Consider the following 27,594-nt stretch of genomic DNA (forward strand, 5'->3'; position numbering starts at 1 on the left):
CCTTACAGGGTTAAAAAGAAAGATTCCTACTTTCATTGCTACCTGCTTGCTGGCTAGCCAGCTAGCCAGCCCTGTGGGCCTTGCTGCTGCTGCAGCCAAAAAACAAAAGGTGGTGCTGCTGCTGCTTCTGCTGCTTCTGCTTCTGCTTGTGTCTGGCCCCTGTTGGAGCGTCCAGGCACAGGACTTCTGCTGCTGCTGACTAAATGGCCTCCTTAATTGGATCATTTGAGTAGCCAGCACACCTGTGCAGGTAGGGCATGACATGATAGGCAGCTGCCTTGATAGCGGGTGGGTGCTGAATGTTCCTAATTGACAAAATAAGATTAATGCTTATGAAGAAATATAAAATCTCATCCCTTCCCCAATATCGCGCCACACCCCTACCCCTTAATTCCCTGGTTGAACTTGATGGACATATGTAACTATGTAACATAACATGGGGGGGGGGGGGGGGGTCTCCTGGCTGTTCACACAGGTGTGTCATTGCTGTACATTGACCATGCATTGCTTCTGTGGTATTGCAAAGGCAAAGACAAATGCTTCCAGCCATCCATTGCACTAATGGATTGGTCATCAGCTGGCTGTCTATGTCCCGCATCAATATAGACCAAAGTACAGAGGGTTAGGCTATGCTATTGTGCACCTACCTGATGCATCAGAAGGTGCGAGGCCCTTGCTAAATTCTGTGCACAGACTTTGAGATCTATGCTTTAGACTGTATCTAAACCTGCTCCAACATGGACTGACATTCTGGCCTACTTTCAGCCGATGCGACTTGTCTGTCGCTGAACAGTCGCTTTTTATGTATTCAGCACCTATGTATAATGTTGTAAAAATGCTCTAGAAGCTAAAGTCGCAGAAATGTCACACATATTTGGCCTGCAACTTTCTGTGCGACAAATTCAGACAGGAAAAATCAGTATAAATCCTTAGAAAATTATCCCCCAGTGTCTCCATCTGCTGGCGGTATTGAATAAGCATTGCTGCACTGATGGGGTATGCATTAGACGAAAAAAAAGAAGAAAAAGAAGAATAATACGCCCAGAAAAGAGGCGAAAAGGAAAAAAACGTAAAAAAACGTGAAAAAAAAGTAAGAGGAAGAGAAGGGAAAAAAAGGTGGAAATGGGTTTAAAAGTGATTTCGGCGGAGAAATATATATATATATATATATATATATATATATATATATATATATATATGCGCACACACACACATAGATATAAACGTATTCTCCGTTGAGATATTGCAGCCGCTGCTGTGTCCAGGCCCAGGAGCCTTAGCACTGTGCTGTGATGTCACTCAATACCACTGACATCACTAGGTGTAAACAACATCTCTCCTTTGCTGTGTATGTGACTATGGAGCTGTTTGGTGATGTCGTCTATTACGGCCTTCATAGAAGCAACAGGAGATTGTTGCATCCATCTTGAACCCTCAGAACTACAGTGCTATGATGTCACTCACTTCCACAGGCCTTGCAGAGTGTAAACAACAACAACCCAGCTTTGTTGTGTATGTAACCATAGGGATTTGTGATGTCACCTAGAACCTTCACAGCAGCGACAGCTTTATGAGGAGCATCAGCACTGCTCTGCCTGAGCAGAACCATCACCGCCATAGGTTGTCAAATAACCCGGATTTAACCCACACAGGTAAGTCCAATGGGGTGCAGGCATGTCCTCTATGCTTACAGCTTCCCGTGGGTGTTGGTTTGATACCGTTTGGGGACAGCCAAGGAGGCATCTGCAGGCAACAAAGGTAGGTGTGTGCTTGTGTGTGTGTTTCCTATGCAGATCCTAAGCCCAGTGTCACATGCAAGTAGGAGGAGTAAGAAGGGTTCCTGGCAAATCCGGGTTATGGATTGCATTTAAAAAGGCCCCGTGGGAGTGCAATGGGCCCCTGTCTTGCTGCTTAGCAATAATGGTATGGGTTTAGGTTCTGCTGTGTGTACTGGTGGTTGACTGCCCCCCAGCCCAGAGTGTGCATGGAAAATTGTCTGGCAGCCTCCCTGACAGCAAGCAGTGATAGTGCCCATGAAGGGGACCTTGTTGGGCCCGCCCCTTTCACGGTTATCACTTCTCGGCCTTTTGGCTAAGATCAAGTGTAGTATCTGTTCTTATCAGTTTAATATCTGATACGTCCCCTATCTGGGGACCATATATTAAATGGATTTTTGAGAACGGGGGCCGATTTCGAAGCTTGCTTCCGTCGCCCTATGCATTGACCCGATATGGCAGTATCTTCGGGTACAGTGCACCACCCCCTTACAGGGTTAAAAAGAAAGATTCCTACTTTCATTGCTACCTGCTTGCTGGCTAGCCAGCTAGCCAGCCCTGTGGGCCTTGCTGCTGCTGCAGCCAAAAAACAAAAGGTGGTGCTGCTGCTGCTGCTTCTGCTGCTTCTGCTTCTGCTTGTGTCTGGCCCCTGTTGGAGCGTCCAGGCACAGGACTTCTGCTGCTGCTGACTAAATGGCCTCCTTAATTGGATCATTTGAGTAGCCAGCACACCTGTGCAGGTAGGGCATGACATGATAGGCAGCTGCCTTGATAGCGGGTGGGTGCTGAATGTTCCTAATTGACAAAATAAGATTAATGCTTATGAAGAAATATAAAATCTCATCCCTTCCCCAATATCGCGCCACACCCCTACCCCTTAATTCCCTGGTTGAACTTGATGGACATATGTCTTTTTTCGACCGTACTAACTATGTAACTATGTAACATAACATGGGGGGGGGGGGGGGTCTCCTGGCTGTTCACACAGGTGTGTCATTGCTGTACATTGACCATGCATTGCTTCTGTGGTATTGCAAAGGCAAAGACAAATGCTTCCAGCCATCCATTGCACTAATGGATTGGTCATCAGCTGGCTGTCTATGTCCCGCATCAATATAGACCAAAGTACAGAGGGTTAGGCTATGCTATTGTGCACCTACCTGATGCATCAGAAGGTGCGAGGCCCTTGCTAAATTCTGTGCACAGACTTTGAGATCTATGCTTTAGACTGTATCTAAACCTGCTCCAACATGGACTGACATTCTGGCCTACTTTCAGCCGATGCGACTTGTCTGTCGCTGAACAGTCGCTTTTTATGTATTCAGCACCTATGTATAATGTTGTAAAAATGCTCTAGAAGCTAAAGTCGCAGAAATGTCACACATATTTGGCCTGCAACTTTCTGTGCGACAAATTCAGACAGGAAAAATCAGTATAAATCCTTAGAAAATTATCCCCCAGTGTCTCCATCTGCTGGCGGTATTGAATAAGCATTGCTGCACTGATGGGGTATGCATTAGACGAAAAAAAAGAAGAAAAAGAAGAATAATACGCCCAGAAAAGAGGCGAAAAGGAGAAAAACGTAAAAAAACGTGAAAAAAAAGTAAGAGGAAGAGAAGGGAAAAAAAGGTGGAAATGGGTTTAAAAGTGATTTCGGCGGAGAAATATATATATATATATATATATATATATATATGCGCACACACACACATAGATATAAACGTATTCTCTGTTGAGATATTGCAGCCGCTGCTGTGTCCAGGCCCAGGAGCCTTAGCACTGTGCTGTGATGTCACTCAATACCACTGACATCACTAGGTGTAAACAACATCTCTCCTTTGCTGTGTATGTGACTATGGAGCTGTTTGGTGATGTCGTCTATTACGGCCTTCATAGAAGCAACAGGAGATTGTTGCATCCATCTTGAACCCTCAGAACTACAGTGCTATGATGTCACTCACTTCCACAGGCCTTGCAGAGTGTAAACAACAACAACCCAGCTTTGTTGTGTATGTAACCATAGGGATTTGTGATGTCACCTAGAACCTTCACAGCAGCGACAGCTTTATGAGGAGCATCAGCACTGCTCTGCCTGAGCAGAACCATCACCGCCATAGGTTGTCAAATAACCCGGATTTAACCCACACAGGTAAGTCCAATGGGGTGCAGGCATGTCCTCTATGCTTACAGCTTCCCGTGGGTGTTGGTTTGATACCGTTTGGGGACAGCCAAGGAGGCATCTGCAGGCAACAAAGGTAGGTGTGTGCTTGTGTGTGTGTTTCCTATGCAGATCCTAAGCCCAGTGTCACATGCAAGTAGGAGGAGTAAGAAGGGTTCCTGGCAAATCCGGGTTATGGATTGCATTTAAAAAGGCCCCGTGGGAGTGCAATGGGCCCCTGTCTTGCTGCTTAGCAATAATGGTATGGGTTTAGGTTCTGCTGTGTGTACTGGTGGTTGACTGCCCCCCAGCCCAGAGTGTGCATGGAAAATTGTCTGGCAGCCTCCCTGACAGCAAGCAGTGATAGTGCCCATGAAGGGGACCTTGTTGGGCCCGCCCCTTTCACGGTTATCGCTTCTCGGCCTTTTGGCTAAGATCAAGTGTAGTATCTGTTCTTATCAGTTTAATATCTGATACGTCCCCTATCTGGGGACCATATATTAAATGGATTTTTGAGAACGGGGGCCGATTTCGAAGCTTGCTTCCGTCGCCCTATGCATTGACCCGATATGGCAGTATCTTCGGGTACAGTGCACCACCCCCTTACAGGGTTAAAAAGAAAGATTCCTACTTTCATTGCTACCTGCTTGCTGGCTAGCCAGCTAGCCAGCCCTGTGGGCCTTGCTGCTGCTGCAGCCAAAAAACAAAAGGTGGTGCTGCTGCTGCTTCTGCTGCTTCTGCTTCTGCTTGTGTCTGGCCCCTGTTGGAGCGTCCAGGCACAGGACTTCTGCTGCTGCTGACTAAATGGCCTCCTTAATTGGATCATTTGAGTAGCCAGCACACCTGTGCAGGTAGGGCATGACATGATAGGCAGCTGCCTTGATAGCGGGTGGGTGCTGAATGTTCCTAATTGACAAAATAAGATTAATGCTTATGAAGAAATATAAAATCTCATCCCTTCCCCAATATCGCGCCACACCCCTACCCCTTAATTCCCTGGTTGAACTTGATGGACATATGTCTTTTTTCGACCGTACTAACTATGTAACTATGTAACATAACATGGGGGGGGGGGGGGTCTCCTGGCTGTTCACACAGGTGTGTCATTGCTGTACATTGACCATGCATTGCTTCTGTGGTATTGCAAAGGCAAAGACAAATGCTTCCAGCCATCCATTGCACTAATGGATTGGTCATCAGCTGGCTGTCTATGTCCCGCATCAATATAGACCAAAGTACAGAGGGTTAGGCTATGCTATTGTGCACCTACCTGATGCATCAGAAGGTGCGAGGCCCTTGCTAAATTCTGTGCACAGACTTTGAGATCTATGCTTTAGACTGTATCTAAACCTGCTCCAACATGGACTGACATTCTGGCCTACTTTCAGCCGATGCGACTTGTCTGTCGCTGAACAGTCGCTTTTTATGTATTCAGCACCTATGTATAATGTTGTAAAAATGCTCTAGAAGCTAAAGTCGCAGAAATGTCACACATATTTGGCCTGCAACTTTCTGTGCGACAAATTCAGACAGGAAAAATCAGTATAAATCCTTAGAAAATTATCCCCCAGTGTCTCCATCTGCTGGCGGTATTGAATAAGCATTGCTGCACTGATGGGGTATGCATTAGACGAAAAAAAAGAAGAAAAAGAAGAATAATATGCCCAGAAAAGAGGCGAAAAGGAGAAAAACGTAAAAAAACTTGAAAAAAAAGTAAGAGGAAGAGAAGGGAAAAAAAGGTGGAAATGGGTTTAAAAGTGATTTCGGCGGAGAAATATATATATATATATATATATATATATATATATATGCGCACACACACACATATATATAAACGTATTCTCCGTTGAGATATTGCAGCCGCTGCTGTGTCCAGGCCCAGGAGCCTTAGCACTGTGCTGTGATGTCACTCAATACCACTGACATCACTAGGTGTAAACAACATCTCTCCTTTGCTGTGTATGTGACTTTGGAGCTGTTTGGTGATGTCGTCTATTACGGCCTTCATAGAAGCAACAGGAGATTGTTGCATCCATCTTGAACCCTCAGAACTACAGTGCTATGATGTCACTCACTTCCACAGGCCTTGCAGAGTGTAAACAACAACAACCCAGCTTTGTTGTGTATGTAACCATAGGGATTTGTGATGTCACCTAGAACCTTCACAGCAGCGACAGCTTTATGAGGAGCATCAGCACTGCTCTGCCTGAGCAGAACCATCACCGCCATAGGTTGTCAAATAACCCGGATTTAACCCACACAGGTAAGTCCAATGGGGTGCAGGCATGTCCTCTATGCTTACAGCTTCCCGTGGGTGTTGGTTTGATACCGTTTGGGGACAGCCAAGGAGGCATCTGCAGGCAACAAAGGTAGGTGTGTGCTTGTGTGTGTGTTTCCTATGCAGATCCTAAGCCCAGTGTCACATGCAAGTAGGAGGAGTAAGAAGGGTTCCTGGCAAATCCGGGTTATGGATTGCATTTAAAAAGGCCCCGTGGGAGTGCAATGGGCCCCTGTCTTGCTGCTTAGCAATAATGGTATGGGTTTAGGTTCTGCTGTGTGTACTGGTGGTTGACTGCCCCCCAGCCCAGAGTGTGCATGGAAAATTGTCTGGCAGCCTCCCTGACAGCAAGCAGTGATAGTGCCCATGAAGGGGACCTTGTTGGGCCCGCCCCTTTCACGGTTATCGCTTCTCGGCCTTTTGGCTAAGATCAAGTGTAGTATCTGTTCTTATCAGTTTAATATCTGATACGTCCCCTATCTGGGGACCATATATTAAATGGATTTTTGAGAACGGGGGCCGATTTCGAAGCTTGCTTCCGTCGCCCTATGCATTGACCCGATATGGCAGTATCTTCGGGTACAGTGCACCACCCCCTTACAGGGTTAAAAAGAAAGATTCCTACTTTCATTGCTACCTGCTTGCTGGCTAGCCAGCTAGCCAGCCCTGTGGGCCTTGCTGCTGCTGCAGCCAAAAAACAAAAGGTGGTGCTGCTGCTGCTTCTGCTGCTTCTGCTTCTGCTTGTGTCTGGCCCCTGTTGGAGCGTCCAGGCACAGGACTTCTGCTGCTGCTGACTAAATGGCCTCCTTAATTGGATCATTTGAGTAGCCAGCACACCTGTGCAGGTAGGGCATGACATGATAGGCAGCTGCCTTGATAGCGGGTGGGTGCTGAATGTTCCTAATTGACAAAATAAGATTAATGCTTATGAAGAAATATAAAATCTCATCCCTTCCCCAATATCGCGCCACACCCCTACCCCTTAATTCCCTGGTTGAACTTGATGGACATATGTCTTTTTTCGACCGTACTAACTATGTAACTATGTAACATAACATGGGGGGGGGGGGGGGGGGTCTCCTGGCTGTTCACACAGGTGTGTCATTGCTGTACATTGACCATGCATTGCTTCTGTGGTATTGCAAAGGCAAAGACAAATGCTTCCAGCCATCCATTGCACTAATGGATTGGTCATCAGCTGGCTGTCTATGTCCCGCATCAATATAGACCAAAGTACAGAGGGTTAGGCTATGCTATTGTGCACCTACCTGATGCATCAGAAGGTGCGAGGCCCTTGCTAAATTCTGTGCACAGACTTTGAGATCTATGCTTTAGACTGTATCTAAACCTGCTCCAACATGGACTGACATTCTGGCCTACTTTCAGCCGATGCGACTTGTCTGTCGCTGAACAGTCGCTTTTTATGTATTCAGCACCTATGTATAATGTTGTAAAAATGCTCTAGAAGCTAAAGTCGCAGAAATGTCACACATATTTGGCCTGCAACTTTCTGTGCGACAAATTCAGACAGGAAAAATCAGTATAAATCCTTAGAAAATTATCCCCCAGTGTCTCCATCTGCTGGCGGTATTGAATAAGCATTGCTGCACTGATGGGGTATGCATTAGACGAAAAAAAAGAAGAAAAAGAAGAATAATACGCCCAGAAAAGAGGCGAAAAGGAGAAAAACGTAAAAAAACGTGAAAAAAAAGTAAGAGGAAGAGAAGGGAAAAAAAGGTGGAAATGGGTTTAAAAGTGATTTCGGCGGAGAAATATATATATATATATATATATATATATATATATATATATATATATATATGCGCACACACACACATAGATATAAACGTATTCTCCGTTGAGATATTGCAGCCGCTGCTGTGTCCAGGCCCAGGAGCCTTAGCACTGTGCTGTGATGTCACTCAATACCACTGACATCACTAGGTGTAAACAACATCTCTCCTTTGCTGTGTATGTGACTATGGAGCTGTTTGGTGATGTCGTCTATTACGGCCTTCATAGAAGCAACAGGAGATTGTTGCATCCATCTTGAACCCTCAGAACTACAGTGCTATGATGTCACTCACTTCCACAGGCCTTGCAGAGTGTAAACAACAACAACCCAGCTTTGTTGTGTATGTAACCATAGGGATTTGTGATGTCACCTAGAACCTTCACAGCAGCGACAGCTTTATGAGGAGCATCAGCACTGCTCTGCCTGAGCAGAACCATCACCGCCATAGGTTGTCAAATAACCCGGATTTAACCCACACAGGTAAGTCCAATGGGGTGCAGGCATGTCCTCTATGCTTACAGCTTCCCGTGGGTGTTGGTTTGATACCGTTTGGGGACAGCCAAGGAGGCATCTGCAGGCAACAAAGGTAGGTGTGTGCTTGTGTGTGTGTTTCCTATGCAGATCCTAAGCCCAGTGTCACATGCAAGTAGGAGGAGTAAGAAGGGTTCCTGGCAAATCCGGGTTATGGATTGCATTTAAAAAGGCCCCGTGGGAGTGCAATGGGCCCCTGTCTTGCTGCTTAGCAATAATGGTATGGGTTTAGGTTCTGCTGTGTGTACTGGTGGTTGACTGCCCCCCAGCCCAGAGTGTGCATGGAAAATTGTCTGGCAGCCTCCCTGACAGCAAGCAGTGATAGTGCCCATGAAGGGGACCTTGTTGGGCCCGCCCCTTTCACGGTTATCGCTTCTCGGCCTTTTGGCTAAGATCAAGTGTAGTATCTGTTCTTATCAGTTTAATATCTGATACGTCCCCTATCTGGGGACCATATATTAAATGGATTTTTGAGAACGGGGGCCGATTTCGAAGCTTGCTTCCGTCGCCCTATGCATTGACCCGATATGGCAGTATCTTCGGGTACAGTGCACCACCCCCTTACAGGGTTAAAAAGAAAGATTCCTACTTTCATTGCTACCTGCTTGCTGGCTAGCCAGCTAGCCAGCCCTGTGGGCCTTGCTGCTGCTGCAGCCAAAAAACAAAAGGTGGTGCTGCTGCTGCTTCTGCTGCTTCTGCTTCTGCTTGTGTCTGGCCCCTGTTGGAGCGTCCAGGCACAGGACTTCTGCTGCTGCTGACTAAATGGCCTCCTTAATTGGATCATTTGAGTAGCCAGCACACCTGTGCAGGTAGGGCATGACATGATAGGCAGCTGCCTTGATAGCGGGTGGGTGCTGAATGTTCCTAATTGACAAAATAAGATTAATGCTTATGAAGAAATATAAAATCTCATCCCTTCCCCAATATCGCGCCACACCCCTACCCCTTAATTCCCTGGTTGAACTTGATGGACATATGTCTTTTTTCGACCGTACTAACTATGTAACTATGTAACATAACATGGGGGGGGGGGGGGGGGTCTCCTGGCTGTTCACACAGGTGTGTCATTGCTGTACATTGACCATGCATTGCTTCTGTGGTATTGCAAAGGCAAAGACAAATGCTTCCAGCCATCCATTGCACTAATGGATTGGTCATCAGCTGGCTGTCTATGTCCCGCATCAATATAGACCAAAGTACAGAGGGTTAGGCTATGCTATTGTGCACCTACCTGATGCATCAGAAGGTGCGAGGCCCTTGCTAAATTCTGTGCACAGACTTTGAGATCTATGCTTTAGACTGTATCTAAACCTGCTCCAACATGGACTGACATTCTGGCCTACTTTCAGCCGATGCGACTTGTCTGTCGCTGAACAGTCGCTTTTTATGTATTCAGCACCTATGTATAATGTTGTAAAAATGCTCTAGAAGCTAAAGTCGCAGAAATGTCACACATATTTGGCCTGCAACTTTCTGTGCGACAAATTCAGACAGGAAAAATCAGTATAAATCCTTAGAAAATTATCCCCCAGTGTCTCCATCTGCTGGCGGTATTGAATAAGCATTGCTGCACTGATGGGGTATGCATTAGACGAAAAAAAAGAAGAAAAAGAAGAATAATACGCCCAGAAAAGAGGCGAAAAGGAGAAAAACGTAAAAAAACGTGAAAAAAAAGTAAGAGGAAGAGAAGGGAAAAAAAGGTGGAAATGGGTTTAAAAGTGATTTCGGCGGAGAAATATATATATATATATATATATATATATATATATATATATATATATATGCGCACACACACACATAGATATAAACGTATTCTCCGTTGAGATATTGCAGCCGCTGCTGTGTCCAGGCCCAGGAGCCTTAGCACTGTGCTGTGATGTCACTCAATACCACTGACATCACTAGGTGTAAACAACATCTCTCCTTTGCTGTGTATGTGACTATGGAGCTGTTTGGTGATGTCGTCTATTATGGCCTTCATAGAAGCAACAGGAGATTGTTGCATCCATCTTGAACCCTCAGAACTACAGTGCTATGATGTCACTCACTTCCACAGGCCTTGCAGAGTGTAAACAACAACAACCCAGCTTTGTTGTGTATGTAACCATAGGGATTTGTGATGTCACCTAGAACCTTCACAGCAGCGACAGCTTTATGAGGAGCATCAGCACTGCTCTGCCTGAGCAGAACCATCACCGCCATAGGTTGTCAAATAACCCGGATTTAACCCACACAGGTAAGTCCAATGGGGTGCAGGCATGTCCTCTATGCTTACAGCTTCCCGTGGGTGTTGGTTTGATACCGTTTGGGGACAGCCAAGGAGGCATCTGCAGGCAACAAAGGTAGGTGTGTGCTTGTGTGTGTGTTTCCTATGCAGATCCTAAGCCCAGTGTCACATGCAAGTAGGAGGAGTAAGAAGGGTTCCTGGCAAATCCGGGTTATGGATTGCATTTAAAAAGGCCCCGTGGGAGTGCAATGGGCCCCTGTCTTGCTGCTTAGCAATAATGGTATGGGTTTAGGTTCTGCTGTGTGTACTGGTGGTTGACTGCCCCCCAGCCCAGAGTGTGCATGGAAAATTGTCTGGCAGCCTCCCTGACAGCAAGCAGTGATAGTGCCCATGAAGGGGACCTTGTTGGGCCCGCCCCTTTCACGGTTATCGCTTCTCGGCCTTTTGGCTAAGATCAAGTGTAGTATCTGTTCTTATCAGTTTAATATCTGATACATCCCCTATCTGGGGACCATATATTAAATGGATTTTTGAGAACGGGGGCCGATTTCGAAGCTTGCTTCCGTCGCCCTATGCATTGACCCGATATGGCAGTATCTTCGGGTACAGTGCACCACCCCCTTACAGGGTTAAAAAGAAAGATTCCTACTTTCATTGCTACCTGCTTGCTGGCTAGCCAGCTAGCCAGCCCTGTGGGCCTTGCTGCTGCTGCAGCCAAAAAACAAAAGGTGGTGCTGCTGCTGCTTCTGCTGCTTCTGCTTCTGCTTGTGTCTGGCCCCTGTTGGAGCGTCCAGGCACAGGACTTCTGCTGCTGCTGACCAAATGGCCTCCTTAATTGGATCATTTGAGTAGCCAGCACACCTGTGCAGGTAGGGCATGACATGATAGGCAGCTGCCTTGATAGCGGGTGGGTGCTGAATGTTCCTAATTGACAAAATAAGATTAATGCTTATGAAGAAATATAAAATCTCATCCCTTCCCCAATATCGCGCCACACCCCTACCCCTTAATTCCCTGGTTGAACTTGATGGACATATGTCTTTTTTCGACCGTACTAACTATGTAACTATGTAACATAACATGGGGGGGGGGGGGGGGGTCTCCTGGCTGTTCACACAGGTGTGTCATTGCTGTACATTGACCATGCATTGCTTCTGTGGTATTGCAAAGGCAAAGACAAATGCTTCCAGCCATCCATTGCACTAATGGATTGGTCATCAGCTGGCTGTCTATGTCCCGCATCAATATAGACCAAAGTACAGAGGGTTAGGCTATGCTATTGTGCACCTACCTGATGCATCAGAAGGTGCGAGGCCCTTGCTAAATTCTGTGCACAGACTTTGAGATCTATGCTTTAGACTGTATCTAAACCTGCTCCAACATGGACTGACATTCTGGCCTACTTTCAGCCGATGCGACTTGTCTGTCGCTGAACAGTCGCTTTTTATGTATTCAGCACCTATGTATAATGTTGTAAAAATGCTCTAGAAGCTAAAGTCGCAGAAATGTCACACATATTTGGCCTGCAACTTTCTGTGCGACAAATTCAGACAGGAAAAATCAGTATAAATCCTTAGAAAATTATCCCCCAGTGTCTCCATCTGCTGGCGGTATTGAATAAGCATTGCTGCACTGATGGGGTATGCATTAGACGAAAAAAAAGAAGAAAAAGAAGAATAATACGCCCAGAAAAGAGGCGAAAAGGAGAAAAACGTAAAAAAACGTGAAAAAAAAGTAAGAGGAAGAGAAGGGAAAAAAAGGTGGAAATGGGTTTAAAAGTGATTTCGGCGGAGAAATATATATATATATATATATATATATATATGCGCACACACACACATAGATATAAACGTATTCTCCGTTGAGATATTGCAGCCGCTGCTGTGTCCAGGCCCAGGAGCCTTAGCACTGTGCTGTGATGTCACTCAATACCACTGACATCACTAGGTGTAAACAACATCTCTCCTTTGCTGTGTATGTGACTATGGAGCTGTTTGGTGATGTCGTCTATTACGGCCTTCATAGAAGCAACAGGAGATTGTTGCATCCATCTTGAACCCTCAGAACTACAGTGCTATGATGTCACTCACTTCCACAGGCCTTGCAGAGTGTAAACAACAACAACCCAGCTTTGTTGTGTATGTAACCATAGGGATTTGTGATGTCACCTAGAACCTTCACAGCAGCGACAGCTTTATGAGGAGCATCAGCACTGCTCTGCCTGAGCAGAACCATCACCGCCATAGGTTGTCAAATAACCCGGATTTAACCCACACAGGTAAGTCCAATGGGGTGCAGGCATGTCCTCTATGCTTACAGCTTCCCGTGGGTGTTGGTTTGATACCGTTTGGGGACAGCCAAGGAGGCATCTGCAGGCAACAAAGGTAGGTGTGTGCTTGTGTGTGTGTTTCCTATGCAGATCCTAAGCCCAGTGTCACATGCAAGTAGGAGGAGTAAGAAGGGTTCCTGGCAAATCCGGGTTATGGATTGCATTTAAAAAGGCCCCGTGGGAGTGCAATGGGCCCCTGTCTTGCTGCTTAGCAATAATGGTATGGGTTTAGGTTCTGCTGTGTGTACTGGTGGTTGACTGCCCCCCAGCCCAGAGTGTGCATGGAAAATTGTCTGGCAGCCTCCCTGACAGCAAGCAGTGATAGTGCCCATGAAGGGGACCTTGTTGGGCCCGCCCCTTTCACGGTTATCGCTTCTCGGCCTTTTGGCTAAGATCAAGTGTAGTATCTGTTCTTATCAGTTTAATATCTGATACGTCCCCTATCTGGGGACCATATATTAAATGGATTTTTGAGAACGGGGGCCGATTTCGAAGCTTGCTTCCGTCGCCCTATGCATTGACCCGATATGGCAGTATCTTCGGGTACAGTGCACCACCCCCTTACAGGGTTAAAAAGAAAGATTCCTACTTTCATTGCTACCTGCTTGCTGGCTAGCCAGCTAGCCAGCCCTGTGGGCCTTGCTGCTGCTGCAGCCAAAAAACAAAAGGTGGTGCTGCTGCTGCTTCTGCTGCTTCTGCTTCTGCTTGTGTCTGGCCCCTGTTGGAGCGTCCAGGCACAGGACTTCTGCTGCTGCTGACTAAATGGCCTCCTTAATTGGATCATTTGAGTAGCCAGCACACCTGTGCAGGTAGGGCATGACATGATAGGCAGCTGCCTTGATAGCGGGTGGGTGCTGAATGTTCCTAATTGACAAAATAAGATTAATGCTTATGAAGAAATATAAAATCTCATCCCTTCCCCAATATCGCGCCACACCCCTACCCCTTAATTCCCTGGTTGAACTTGATGGACATATGTCTTTTTTCGACCGTACTAACTATGTAACTATGTAACATAACATGGGGGGGGGGGGGGGGGGGGGTCTCCTGGCTGTTCACACAGGTGTGTCATTGCTGTACATTGACCATGCATTGCTTCTGTGGTATTGCAAAGGCAAAGACAAATGCTTCCAGCCATCCATTGCACTAATGGATTGGTCATCAGCTGGCTGTCTATGTCCCGCATCAATATAGACCAAAGTACAGAGGGTTAGGCTATGCTATTGTGCACCTACCTGATGCATCAGAAGGTGCGAGGCCCTTGCTAAATTCTGTGCACAGACTTTGAGATCTATGCTTTAGACTGTATCTAAACCTGCTCCAACATGGACTGACATTCTGGCCTACTTTCAGCCGATGCGACTTGTCTGTCGCTGAACAGTCGCTTTTTATGTATTCAGCACCTATGTATAATGTTGTAAAAATGCTCTAGAAGCTAAAGTCGCAGAAATGTCACACATATTTGGCCTGCAACTTTCTGTGCGACAAATTCAGACAGGAAAAATCAGTATAAATCCTTAGAAAATTATCCCCCAGTGTCTCCATCTGCTGGCGGTATTGAATAAGCATTGCTGCACTGATGGGGTATGCATTAGACGAAAAAAAAGAAGAAAAAGAAGAATAATACGCCCAGAAAAGAGGCGAAAAGGAGAAAAACGTAAAAAAACGTGAAAAAAAAGTAAGAGGAAGAGAAGGGAAAAAAAGGTGGAAATGGGTTTAAAAGTGATTTCGGCGGAGAAATATATATATATATATATATATATATATATATATATATATATATATATATGCGCACACACACACATAGATATAAACGTATTCTCCGTTGAGATATTGCAGCCGCTGCTGTGTCCAGGCCCAGGAGCCTTAGCACTGTGCTGTGATGTCACTCAATACCACTGACATCACTAGGTGTAAACAACATCTCTCCTTTGCTGTGTATGTGACTATGGAGCTGTTTGGTGATGTCGTCTATTATGGCCTTCATAGAAGCAACAGGAGATTGTTGCATCCATCTAGAACCCTCAGAACTACAGTGCTATGATGTCACTCACTTCCACAGGCCTTGCAGAGTGTAAACAACAACAACCCAGCTTTGTTGTGTATGTAACCATAGGGATTTGTGATGTCACCTAGAACCTTCACAGCAGCGACAGCTTTATGAGGAGCATCAGCACTGCTCTGCCTGAGCAGAACCATCACCGCCATAGGTTGTCAAATAACCCGGATTTAACCCACACAGGTAAGTCCAATGGGGTGCAGGCATGTCCTCTATGCTTACAGCTTCCCGTGGGTGTTGGTTTGATACCGTTTGGGGACAGCCAAGGAGGCATCTGCAGGCAACAAAGGTAGGTGTGTGCTTGTGTGTGTGTTTCCTATGCAGATCCTAAGCCCAGTGTCACATGCAAGTAGGAGGAGTAAGAAGGGTTCCTGGCAAATCCGGGTTATGGATTGCATTTAAAAAGGCCCCGTGGGAGTGCAATGGGCCCCTGTCTTGCTGCTTAGCAATAATGGTATGGGTTTAGGTTCTGCTGTGTGTACTGGTGGTTGACTGCCCCCCAGCCCAGAGTGTGCATGGAAAATTGTCTGGCAGCCTCCCTGACAGCAAGCAGTGATAGTGCCCATGAAGGGGACCTTGTTGGGCCCGCCCCTTTCACGGTTATCGCTTCTCGGCCTTTTGGCTAAGATCAAGTGTAGTATCTGTTCTTATCAGTTTAATATCTGATACGTCCCCTATCTGGGGACCATATATTAAATGGATTTTTGAGAACGGGGGCCGATTTCGAAGCTTGCTTCCGTCGCCCTATGCATTGACCCGATATGGCAGTATCTTCGGGTACAGTGCACCACCCCCTTACAGGGTTAAAAAGAAAGATTCCTACTTTCATTGCTACCTGCTTGCTGGCTAGCCAGCTAGCCAGCCCTGTGGGCCTTGCTGCTGCTGCAGCCAAAAAACAAAAGGTGGTGCTGCTGCTGCTTCTGCTGCTTCTGCTTCTGCTTGTGTCTGGCCCCTGTTGGAGCGTCCAGGCACAGGACTTCTGCTGCTGCTGACTAAATGGCCTCCTTAATTGGATCATTTGAGTAGCCAGCACACCTGTGCAGGTAGGGCATGACATGATAGGCAGCTGCCTTGATAGCGGGTGGGTGCTGAATGTTCCTAATTGACAAAATAAGATTAATGCTTATGAAGAAATATAAAATCTCATCCCTTCCCCAATATCGCGCCACACCCCTACCCCTTAATTCCCTGGTTGAACTTGATGGACATATGTCTTTTTTCGACCGTACTAACTATGTAACTATGTAACATAACATGGGGGGGGGGGGGGGTCTCCTGGCTGTTCACACAGGTGTGTCATTGCTGTACATTGACCATGCATTGCTTCTGTGGTATTGCAAAGGCAAAGACAAATGCTTCCAGCCATCCATTGCACTAATGGATTGGTCATCAGCTGGCTGTCTATGTCCCGCATCAATATAGACCAAAGTACAGAGGGTTAGGCTATGCTATTGTGCACCTACCTGATGCATCAGAAGGTGCGAGGCCCTTGCTAAATTCTGTGCACAGACTTTGAGATCTATGCTTTAGACTGTATCTAAACCTGCTCCAACATGGACTGACATTCTGGCCTACTTTCAGCCGATGCGACTTGTCTGTCGCTGAACAGTCGCTTTTTATGTATTCAGCACCTATGTATAATGTTGTAAAAATGCTCTAGAAGCTAAAGTCGCAGAAATGTCACACATATTTGGCCTGCAACTTTCTGTGCGACAAATTCAGACAGGAAAAATCAGTATAAATCCTTAGAAAATTATCCCCCAGTGTCTCCATCTGCTGGCGGTATTGAATAAGCATTGCTGCACTGATGGGGTATGCATTAGACGAAAAAAAAGAAGAAAAAGAAGAATAATACGCCCAGAAAAGAGGCGAAAAGGAGAAAAACGTAAAAAAACGTGAAAAAAAAGTAAGAGGAAGAGAAGGGAAAAAAAGGTGGAAATGGGTTTAAAAGTGATTTCGGCGGAGAAATATATATATATATATATATATATATATATATATATATATATATGCGCACACACACACATAGATATAAACGTATTCTCCGTTGAGATATTGCAGCCGCTGCTGTGTCCAGGCCCAGGAGCCTTAGCACTGTGCTGTGATGTCACTCAATACCACTGACATCACTAGGTGTAAACAACATCTCTCCTTTGCTGTGTATGTGACTATGGAGCTGTTTGGTGATGTCGTCTATTACGGCCTTCATAGAAGCAACAGGAGATTGTTGCATCCATCTTGAACCCTCAGAACTACAGTGCTATGATGTCACTCACTTCCACAGGCCTTGCAGAGTGTAAACAACAACAACCCAGCTTTGTTGTGTATGTAACCATAGGGATTTGTGATGTCACCTAGAACCTTCACAGCAGCGACAGCTTTATGAGGAGCATCAGCACTGCTCTGCCTGAGCAGAACCATCACCGCCATAGGTTGTCAAATAACCCGGATTTAACCCACACAGGTAAGTCCAATGGGGTGCAGGCATGTCCTCTATGCTTACAGCTTCCCGTGGGTGTTGGTTTGATACCGTTTGGGGACAGCCAAGGAGGCATCTGCAGGCAACAAAGGTAGGTGTGTGCTTGTGTGTGTGTTTCCTATGCAGATCCTAAGCCCAGTGTCACATGCAAGTAGGAGGAGTAAGAAGGGTTCCTGGCAAATCCGGGTTATGGATTGCATTTAAAAAGGCCCCGTGGGAGTGCAATGGGCCCCTGTCTTGCTGCTTAGCAATAATGGTATGGGTTTAGGTTCTGCTGTGTGTACTGGTGGTTGACTGCCCCCCAGCCCAGAGTGTGCATGGAAAATTGTCTGGCAGCCTCCCTGACAGCAAGCAGTGATAGTGCCCATGAAGGGGACCTTGTTGGGCCCGCCCCTTTCACGGTTATCGCTTCTCGGCCTTTTGGCTAAGATCAAGTGTAGTATCTGTTCTTATCAGTTTAATATCTGATACGTCCCCTATCTGGGGACCATATATTAAATGGATTTTTGAGAACGGGGGCCGATTTCGAAGCTTGCTTCCGTCGCCCTATGCATTGACCCGATATGGCAGTATCTTCGGGTACAGTGCACCACCCCCTTACAGGGTTAAAAAGAAAGATTCCTACTTTCATTGCTACCTGCTTGCTGGCTAGCCAGCTAGCCAGCCCTGTGGGCCTTGCTGCTGCTGCAGCCAAAAAACAAAAGGTGGTGCTGCTGCTGCTTCTGCTGCTTCTGCTTCTGCTTGTGTCTGGCCCCTGTTGGAGCGTCCAGGCACAGGACTTCTGCTGCTGCTGACTAAATGGCCTCCTTAATTGGATCATTTGAGTAGCCAGCACACCTGTGCAGGTAGGGCATGACATGATAGGCAGCTGCCTTGATAGCGGGTGGGTGCTGAATGTTCCTAATTGACAAAATAAGATTAATGCTTATGAAGAAATATAAAATCTCATCCCTTCCCCAATATCGCGCCACACCCCTACCCCTTAATTCCCTGGTTGAACTTGATGGACATATGTCTTTTTTCGACCGTACTAACTATGTAACTATGTAACATAACATGGGGGGGGGGGGGGGGTCTCCTGGCTGTTCACACAGGTGTGTCATTGCTGTACATTGACCATGCATTGCTTCTGTGGTATTGCAAAGGCAAAGACAAATGCTTCCAGCCATCCATTGCACTAATGGATTGGTCATCAGCTGGCTGTCTATGTCCCGCATCAATATAGACCAAAGTACAGAGGGTTAGGCTATGCTATTGTGCACCTACCTGATGCATCAGAAGGTGCGAGGCCCTTGCTAAATTCTGTGCACAGACTTTGAGATCTATGCTTTAGACTGTATCTAAACCTGCTCCAACATGGACTGACATTCTGGCCTACTTTCAGCCGATGCGACTTGTCTGTCGCTGAACAGTCGCTTTTTATGTATTCAGCACCTATGTATAATGTTGTAAAAATGCTCTAGAAGCTAAAGTCGCAGAAATGTCACACATATTTGGCCTGCAACTTTCTGTGCGACAAATTCAGACAGGAAAAATCAGTATAAATCCTTAGAAAATTATCCCCCAGTGTCTCCATCTGCTGGCGGTATTGAATAAGCATTGCTGCACTGATGGGGTATGCATTAGACGAAAAAAAAGAAGAAAAAGAAGAATAATACGCCCAGAAAAGAGGCGAAAAGGAGAAAAACGTAAAAAAACGTGAAAAAAAAGTAAGAGGAAGAGAAGGGAAAAAAAGGTGGAAATGGGTTTAAAAGTGATTTTGGCGGAGAAATATATATATATATATATATATATATATATATATATATATATATATATATGCGCACACACACACATAGATATAAACGTATTCTCCGTTGAGATATTGCAGCCGCTGCTGTGTCCAGGCCCAGGAGCCTTAGCACTGTGCTGTGATGTCACTCAATACCACTGACATCACTAGGTGTAAACAACATCTCTCCTTTGCTGTGTATGTGACTATGGAGCTGTTTGGTGATGTCGTCTATTACGGCCTTCATAGAAGCAACAGGAGATTGTTGCATCCATCTTGAACCCTCAGAACTACAGTGCTATGATGTCACTCACTTCCACAGGCCTTGCAGAGTGTAAACAACAACAACCCAGCTTTGTTGTGTATGTAACCATAGGGATTTGTGATGTCACCTAGAACCTTCACAGCAGCGACAGCTTTATGAGGAGCATCAGCACTGCTCTGCCTGAGCAGAACCATCACCGCCATAGGTTGTCAAATAACCCGGATTTAACCCACACAGGTAAGTCCAATGGGGTGCAGGCATGTCCTCTATGCTTACAGCTTCCCGTGGGTGTTGGTTTGATACCGTTTGGGGACAGCCAAGGAGGCATCTGCAGGCAACAAAGGTAGGTGTGTGCTTGTGTGTGTGTTTCCTATGCAGATCCTAAGCCCAGTGTCACATGCAAGTAGGAGGAGTAAGAAGGGTTCCTGGCAAATCCGGGTTATGGATTGCATTTAAAAAGGCCCCGTGGGAGTGCAATGGGCCCCTGTCTTGCTGCTTAGCAATAATGGTATGGGTTTAGGTTCTGCTGTGTGTACTGGTGGTTGACTGCCCCCCAGCCCAGAGTGTGCATGGAAAATTGTCTGGCAGCCTCCCTGACAGCAAGCAGTGATAGTGCCCATGAAGGGGACCTTGTTGGGCCCGCCCCTTTCACGGTTATCGCTTCTCGGCCTTTTGGCTAAGATCAAGTGTAGTATCTGTTCTTATCAGTTTTCATGCTGGTGGGGATGGGTGCTGCATGGAGGATGCAGGTGTACCAGGGCTTTCCGGGGCTGGTTCTGAGGAATCAGCTCGACGGCTGCCCCGATGTGACCTGTTCCCTCCGGGTCTCGCCATGAGGCTGAGAGGGTCTAGAGCCGAGGTACTTTTGTGCCTCGGGGAGTGGTGACCCCGAGGTGCCGAAACTCACTGGGAGAATAGGCTCACTGAGTTGAAGCACGGGCACCATAATCTCTTCACCTTGTGGCACTCACCTCTTGATTCCCGGCCTTCTGGCTAGGATCAGAGAAATTTTTATAGATCCGGCCGGATGTCCGGGCAGTATATCTGCACACATTCACTTATTTATTTATTTTTTGTCTCACTGTGTCACTTTTTGCGTGTTGTGTGTTCACAGGATTTGTCAGGATGCGGTAGCCCTTCTGGGTGTCCCTCCTGGCGGTCTAGGGGAGGTGTGTGTGGCCATTAGGTTCCGCACCTCCCTGCAAACACCCCGGGTACTCCTGCTTCGCAGGGTACCTACCGTAATCGGCTCTGCGGGCAGATACCTTGGCTAACGCCAAGGGGGATGCCGGGAGCATTTGTGGTCTCCTAGTAGCTTCGGCGAAAAGGGACATCGAACCTGGAACCTCGCAGGTACCTTTTGGTCCGGAGGCGAAGGGTAAGGTTTGTTGGGGGGCCTCTCTCCTATCGGAGAAGGGCTTGCGATAGACCGCATCCTTTGTGCACGTTTTTTTTTAGTGTAACACGTTTGCACTTTTTCTTGCACTTTGGGTGAATCGAAAGCACGTTCCTCGGCTTTAGATATAAAAAAATCTGTTCTTATCAGTTTAATATCTGATACGTCCCCTATCTGGGGACCATATATTAAATGGATTTTTGAGAACGGGGGCCGATTTCGAAGCTTGCTTCCGTCGCCCTATGCATTGACCCGATATGGCAGTATCTTCGGGTACAGTGCACCACCCCCTTACAGGGTTAAAAAGAAAGATTCCTACTTTCATTGCTACCTGCTTGCTGGCTAGCCAGTTAGCCAGCCCTGTGGGCCTTGCTGCTGCTGCAGCCAAAAAACAAAAGGTGGTGCTGCTTCTGCTGCTTCTGCTTCTGCTTGTGTCTGGCCCCTGTTGGAGCGTCCAGGCACAGGACTTCTGCTGCTGCTGACTAAATGGCCTCCTTAATTGGATCATTTGAGTAGCCAGCACACCTGTGCAGGTAGGGCATGACATGATAGGCAGCTGCCTTGATAGCGGGTGGGTGCTGAATGTTCCTAATTGACAAAATAAGATTAATGCTTATGAAGAAATATAAAATCTCATCCCTTCCCCAATATCGCGCCACACCCCTACCCCTTAATTCCCTGGTTGAACTTGATGGACATATGTCTTTTTTCGACCGTACTAACTATGTAACTATGTAACATAACATGGGGGGGGGGGGGGTCTCCTGGCTGTTCACACAGGTGTGTCATTGCTGTACATTGACCATGCATTGCTTCTGTGGTATTGCAAAGGCAAAGACAAATGCTTCCAGCCATCCATTGCACTAATGGATTGGTCATCAGCTGGCTGTCTATGTCCCGCATCAATATAGACCAAAGTACAGAGGGTTAGGCTATACTATTGTGCACCTACCTGATGCATCAGAAGGTGCGAGGCCCTTGCTAAATTCTGTGCACAGACTTTGAGATCTATGCTTTAGACTGTATCTAAACCTGCTCCAACATGGACTGACATTCTGGCCTACTTTCAGCCGATGCGACTTGTCTGTCGCTGAACAGTCGCTTTTTATGTATTCAGCACCTATGTATAATGTTGTAAAAATGCTCTAGAAGCTAAAGTCGCAGAAATGTCACACATATTTGGCCTGCAACTTTCTGTGCGACAAATTCAGACAGGAAAAATCAGTATAAATCCTTAGAAAATTATCCCCCAGTGTCTCCATCTGCTGGCGGTATTGAATAAGCATTGCTGCACTGATGGGGTATGCATTAGACGAAAAAAAAGAAGAAAAAGAAGAATAATACGCCCAGAAAAGAGGCGAAAAGGAGAAAAACGTAAAAAAACGTGAAAAAAAAGTAAGAGGAAGAGAAGGGAAAAAAAGGTGGAAATGGGTTTAAAAGTGATTTCGGCGGAGAAATATATATATATATATATATATATATATATATGCGCACACACACACATAGATATAAACGTATTCTCCGTTGAGATATTGCAGCCGCTGCTGTGTCCAGGCCCAGGAGCCTTAGCACTGTGCTGTGATGTCACTCAATACCACTGACATCACTAGGTGTAAACAACATCTCTCCTTTGCTGTGTATGTGACTATGGAGCTGTTTGGTGATGTCGTCTATTACGGCCTTCATAGAAGCAACAGGAGATTGTTGCATCCATCTAGAACCCTCAGAACTACAGTGCTATGATGTCACTCACTTCCACAGGCCTTGCAGAGTGTAAACAACAACAACCCAGCTTTGTTGTGTATGTAACCATAGGGATTTGTGATGTCACCTAGAACCTTCACAGCAGCGACAGCTTTATGAGGAGCATCAGCACTGCTCTGCCTGAGCAGAACCATCACCGCCATAGGTTGTCAAATAACCCGGATTTAACCCACACAGGTAAGTCCAATGGGGTGCAGGCATGTCCTCTATGCTTACAGCTTCCCGTGGGTGTTGGTTTGATACCGTTTGGGGACAGCCAAGGAGGCATCTGCAGGCAACAAAGGTAGGTGTGTGCTTGTGTGTGTGTTTCCTATGCAGATCCTAAGCCCAGTGTCACATGCAAGTAGGAGGAGTAAGAAGGGTTCCTGGCAAATCCGGGTTATGGATTGCATTTAAAAAGGCCCCGTGGGAGTGCAATGGGCCCCTGTCTTGCTGCTTAGCAATAATGGTATGGGTTTAGGTTCTGCTGTGTGTACTGGTGGTTGACTGCCCCCCAGCCCAGAGTGTGCATGGAAAATTGTCTGGCAGCCTCCCTGACAGCAAGCAGTGATAGTGCCCATGAAGGGGACCTTGTTGGGCCCGCCCCTTTCACGGTTATCGCTTCTCGGCCTTTTGGCTAAGATCAAGTGTAGTATCTGTTCTTATCAGTTTAATATCTGATACGTCCCCTATCTGGGGACCATATATTAAATGGATTTTTGAGAACGGGGGCCGATTTCGAAGCTTGCTTCCGTCGCCCTATGCATTGACCCGATATGGCAGTATCTTCGGGTACAGTGCACCACCCCCTTACAGGGTTAAAAAGAAAGATTCCTACTTTCATTGCTACCTGCTTGCTGGCTAGCCAGCTAGCCAGCCCTGTGGGCCTTGCTGCTGCTGCAGCCAAAAAACAAAAGGTGGTGCTGCTGCTGCTTCTGCTGCTTCTGCTTCTGCTTGTGTCTGGCCCCTGTTGGAGCGTCCAGGCACAGGACTTCTGCTGCTGCTGACTAAATGGCCTCCTTAATTGGATCATTTGAGTAGCCAGCACACCTGTGCAGGTAGGGCATGACATGATAGGCAGCTGCCTTGATAGCGGGTGGGTGCTGAATGTTCCTAATTGACAAAATAAGATTAATGCTTATGAAGAAATATAAAATCTCATCCCTTCCCCAATATCGCGCCACACCCCTACCCCTTAATTCCCTGGTTGAACTTGATGGACATATGTCTTTTTTCGACCGTACTAACTATGTAACTATGTAACATAACATGGGGGGGGGGGGGGGGGGTCTCCTGGCTGTTCACACAGGTGTGTCATTGCTGTACATTGACCATGCATTGCTTCTGTGGTATTGCAAAGGCAAAGACAAATGCTTCCAGCCATCCATTGCACTAATGGATTGGTCATCAGCTGGCTGTCTATGTCCCGCATCAATATAGACCAAAGTACAGAGGGTTAGGCTATGCTATTGTGCACCTACCTGATGCATCAGAAGGTGCGAGGCCCTTGCTAAATTCTGTGCACAGACTTTGAGATCTATGCTTTAGACTGTATCTAAACCTGCTCCAACATGGACTGACATTCTGGCCTACTTTCAGCCGATGCGACTTGTCTGTCGCTGAACAGTCGCTTTTTATGTATTCAGCACCTATGTATAATGTTGTAAAAATGCTCTAGAAGCTAAAGTCGCAGAAATGTCACACATATTTGGCCTGCAACTTTCTGTGCGACAAATTCAGACAGGAAAAATCAGTATAAATCCTTAGAAAATTATCCCCCAGTGTCTCCATCTGCTGGCGGTATTGAATAAGCATTGCTGCACTGATGGGGTATGCATTAGACGAAAAAAAAGAAGAAAAAGAAGAATAATACGCCCAGAAAAGAGGCGAAAAGGAGAAAAACGTAAAAAAACGTGAAAAAAAAGTAAGAGGAAGAGAAGGGAAAAAAAGGTGGAAATGGGTTTAAAAGTGATTTCGGCGGAGAAATATATATATATATATATATATATATATATATATATATATATATGCGCACACACACACATAGATATAAACGTATTCTCCGTTGAGATATTGCAGCCGCTGCTGTGTCCAGGCCCAGGAGCCTTAGCACTGTGCTGTGATGTCACTCAATACCACTGACATCACTAGGTGTAAACAACATCTCTCCTTTGCTGTGTATGTGACTATGGAGCTGTTTGGTGATGTCGTCTATTACGGCCTTCATAGAAGCAACAGGAGATTGTTGCATCCATCTTGAACCCTCAGAACTACAGTGCTATGATGTCACTCACTTCCACAGGCCTTGCAGAGTGTAAACAACAACAACCCAGCTTTGTTGTGTATGTAACCATAGGGATTTGTGATGTCACCTAGAACCTTCACAGCAGCGACAGCTTTATGAGGAGCATCAGCACTGCTCTGCCTGAGCAGAACCATCACCGCCATAGGTTGTCAAATAACCCGGATTTAACCCACACAGGTAAGTCCAATGGGGTGCAGGCATGTCCTCTATGCTTACAGCTTCCCGTGGGTGTTGGTTTGATACCGTTTGGGGACAGCCAAGGAGGCATCTGCAGGCAACAAAGGTAGGTGTGTGCTTGTGTGTGTGTTTCCTATGCAGATCCTAAGCCCAGTGTCACATGCAAGTAGGAGGAGTAAGAAGGGTTCCTGGCAAATCCGGGTTATGGATTGCATTTAAAAAGGCCCCGTGGGAGTGCAATGGGCCCCTGTCTTGCTGCTTAGCAATAATGGTATGGGTTTAGGTTCTGCTGTGTGTACTGGTGGTTGACTGCCCCCCAGCCCAGAGTGTGCATGGAAAATTGTCTGGCAGCCTCCCTGACAGCAAGCAGTGATAGTGCCCATGAAGGGGACCTTGTTGGGCCCGCCCCTTTCACGGTTATCGCTTCTCGGCCTTTTGGCTAAGATCAAGTGTAGTATCTGTTCTTATCAGTTTAATATCTGATACGTCCCCTATCTGGGGACCATATATTAAATGGATTTTTGAGAACGGGGGCCGATTTCGAAGCTTGCTTCCGTCGCCCTATGCATTGACCCGATATGGCAGTATCTTCGGGTACAGTGCACCACCCCCTTACAGGGTTAAAAAGAAAGATTCCTACTTTCATTGCTACCTGCTTGCTGGCTAGCCAGCTAGCCAGCCCTGTGGGCCTTGCTGCTGCTGCAGCCAAAAAACAAAAGGTGGTGCTGCTGCTGCTTCTGCTGCTTCTGCTTCTGCTTGTGTCTGGCCCCTGTTGGAGCGTCCAGGCACAGGACTTCTGCTGCTGCTGACTAAATGGCCTCCTTAATTGGATCATTTGAGTAGCCAGCACACCTGTGCAGGTAGGGCATGACATGATAGGCAGCTGCCTTGATAGCGGGTGGGTGCTGAATGTTCCTAATTGACAAAATAAGATTAATGCTTATGAAGAAATATAAAATCTCATCCCTTCCCCAATATCGCGCCACACCCCTACCCCTTAATTCCCTGGTTGAACTTGATGGACATATGTCTTTTTTCGACCGTACTAACTATGTAACTATGTAACATAACATGGGGGGGGGGGGGGGTCTCCTGGCTGTTCACACAGGTGTGTCATTGCTGTACATTGACCATGCATTGCTTCTGTGGTATTGCAAAGGCAAAGACAAATGCTTCCAGCCATCCATTGCACTAATGGATTGGTCATCAGCTGGCTGTCTATGTCCCGCATCAATATAGACCAAAGTACAGAGGGTTAGGCTATGCTATTGTGCACCTACCTGATGCATCAGAAGGTGCGAGGCCCTTGCTAAATTCTGTGCACAGACTTTGAGATCTATGCTTTAGACTGTATCTAAACCTGCTCCAACATGGACTGACATTCTGGCCTACTTTCAGCCGATGCGACTTGTCTGTCGCTGAACAGTCGCTTTTTATGTATTCAGCACCTATGTATAATGTTGTAAAAATGCTCTAGAAGCTAAAGTCGCAGAAATGTCACACATATTTGGCCTGCAACTTTCTGTGCGACAAATTCAGACAGGAAAAATCAGTATAAATCCTTAGAAAATTATCCCCCAGTGTCTCCATCTGCTGGCGGTATTGAATAAGCATTGCTGCACTGATGGGGTATGCATTAGACGAAAAAAAAGAAGAAAAAGAAGAATAATACGCCCAGAAAAGAGGCGAAAAGGAGAAAAACGTAAAAAAACGTGAAAAAAAAGTAAGAGGAAGAGAAGGGAAAAAAAGGTGGAAATGGGTTTAAAAGTGATTTCGGCGGAGAATATATATATATATATATATATATATATATATATATATATATATATATATATATGCGCACACACACACATAGATATAAACGTATTCTCCGTTGAGATATTGCAGCCGCTGCTGTGTCCAGGCCCAGGAGCCTTAGCACTGTGCTGTGATGTCACTCAATACCACTGACATCACTAGGTGTAAACAACATCTCTCCTTTGCTGTGTATGTGACTATGGAGCTGTTTGGTGATGTCGTCTATTACGGCCTTCATAGAAGCAACAGGAGATTGTTGCATCCATCTTGAACCCTCAGAACTACAGTGCTATGATGTCACTCACTTCCACAGGCCTTGCAGAGTGTAAACAACAACAACCCAGCTTTGTTGTGTATGTAACCATAGGGATTTGTGATGTCACCTAGAACCTTCACAGCAGCGACAGCTTTATGAGGAGCATCAGCACTGCTCTGCCTGAGCAGAACCATCACCGCCATAGGTTGTCAAATAACCCGGATTTAACCCACACAGGTAAGTCCAATGGGGT

At 46.3% G+C, this 27,594-nt stretch overlaps 10 non-coding genes and 2 pseudogenes across 10 annotated transcripts; all 12 read left to right on the forward strand.

Annotated features, from left to right (window-relative positions):
- The first annotated feature begins 2,071 nt into the window (after nt 1-2,071).
- LOC130348243 (U2 spliceosomal RNA) lies at nt 2,072-2,262 on the forward strand. Its single transcript, XR_008886009.1, has one exon. It is a non-coding gene; the product is annotated as a U2 spliceosomal RNA (small nuclear RNA).
- A 2,081-nt stretch (nt 2,263-4,343) lies between these two features.
- LOC130348271 (U2 spliceosomal RNA) lies at nt 4,344-4,534 on the forward strand. Its single transcript, XR_008886029.1, has one exon. It is a non-coding gene; the product is annotated as a U2 spliceosomal RNA (small nuclear RNA).
- A 2,081-nt stretch (nt 4,535-6,615) lies between these two features.
- LOC130348273 (U2 spliceosomal RNA) lies at nt 6,616-6,806 on the forward strand. The gene has a single exon (XR_008886030.1). It is a non-coding gene; the product is annotated as a U2 spliceosomal RNA (small nuclear RNA).
- A 2,099-nt stretch (nt 6,807-8,905) lies between these two features.
- Nucleotides 8,906-9,096, forward strand: LOC130348274 (U2 spliceosomal RNA). Its single transcript, XR_008886031.1, has one exon. It is a non-coding gene; the product is annotated as a U2 spliceosomal RNA (small nuclear RNA).
- A 2,096-nt stretch (nt 9,097-11,192) lies between these two features.
- Nucleotides 11,193-11,383, forward strand: LOC130348246 (U2 spliceosomal RNA). Its single transcript, XR_008886012.1, has one exon. It is a non-coding gene; the product is annotated as a U2 spliceosomal RNA (small nuclear RNA).
- Nucleotides 11,384-13,461: 2,078 nt separating this feature from the next.
- LOC130348275 (U2 spliceosomal RNA) lies at nt 13,462-13,652 on the forward strand. Its single transcript, XR_008886032.1, has one exon. It is a non-coding gene; the product is annotated as a U2 spliceosomal RNA (small nuclear RNA).
- A 2,102-nt stretch (nt 13,653-15,754) lies between these two features.
- LOC130348276 (U2 spliceosomal RNA) lies at nt 15,755-15,945 on the forward strand. Its single transcript, XR_008886033.1, has one exon. It is a non-coding gene; the product is annotated as a U2 spliceosomal RNA (small nuclear RNA).
- A 2,090-nt stretch (nt 15,946-18,035) lies between these two features.
- On the forward strand, nt 18,036-18,226 carry LOC130348277 (U2 spliceosomal RNA). The gene has a single exon (XR_008886034.1). It is a non-coding gene; the product is annotated as a U2 spliceosomal RNA (small nuclear RNA).
- A 2,097-nt stretch (nt 18,227-20,323) lies between these two features.
- Nucleotides 20,324-20,483, forward strand: LOC130348258 (U2 spliceosomal RNA; annotated as a pseudogene).
- A 690-nt stretch (nt 20,484-21,173) lies between these two features.
- LOC130348254 (U2 spliceosomal RNA) lies at nt 21,174-21,352 on the forward strand (annotated as a pseudogene).
- A 2,071-nt stretch (nt 21,353-23,423) lies between these two features.
- LOC130348278 (U2 spliceosomal RNA) lies at nt 23,424-23,614 on the forward strand. Its single transcript, XR_008886035.1, has one exon. It is a non-coding gene; the product is annotated as a U2 spliceosomal RNA (small nuclear RNA).
- Nucleotides 23,615-25,707: 2,093 nt separating this feature from the next.
- LOC130348279 (U2 spliceosomal RNA) lies at nt 25,708-25,898 on the forward strand. Its single transcript, XR_008886036.1, has one exon. It is a non-coding gene; the product is annotated as a U2 spliceosomal RNA (small nuclear RNA).
- Nucleotides 25,899-27,594: the final 1,696 nt, after the last annotated feature.

The sequence above is a fragment of the Hyla sarda genome, unplaced genomic scaffold (assembly GCF_029499605.1).
Source record: "Hyla sarda isolate aHylSar1 unplaced genomic scaffold, aHylSar1.hap1 scaffold_879, whole genome shotgun sequence".
Classification (NCBI taxonomy): Eukaryota; Metazoa; Chordata; class Amphibia; order Anura; family Hylidae; genus Hyla; species Hyla sarda.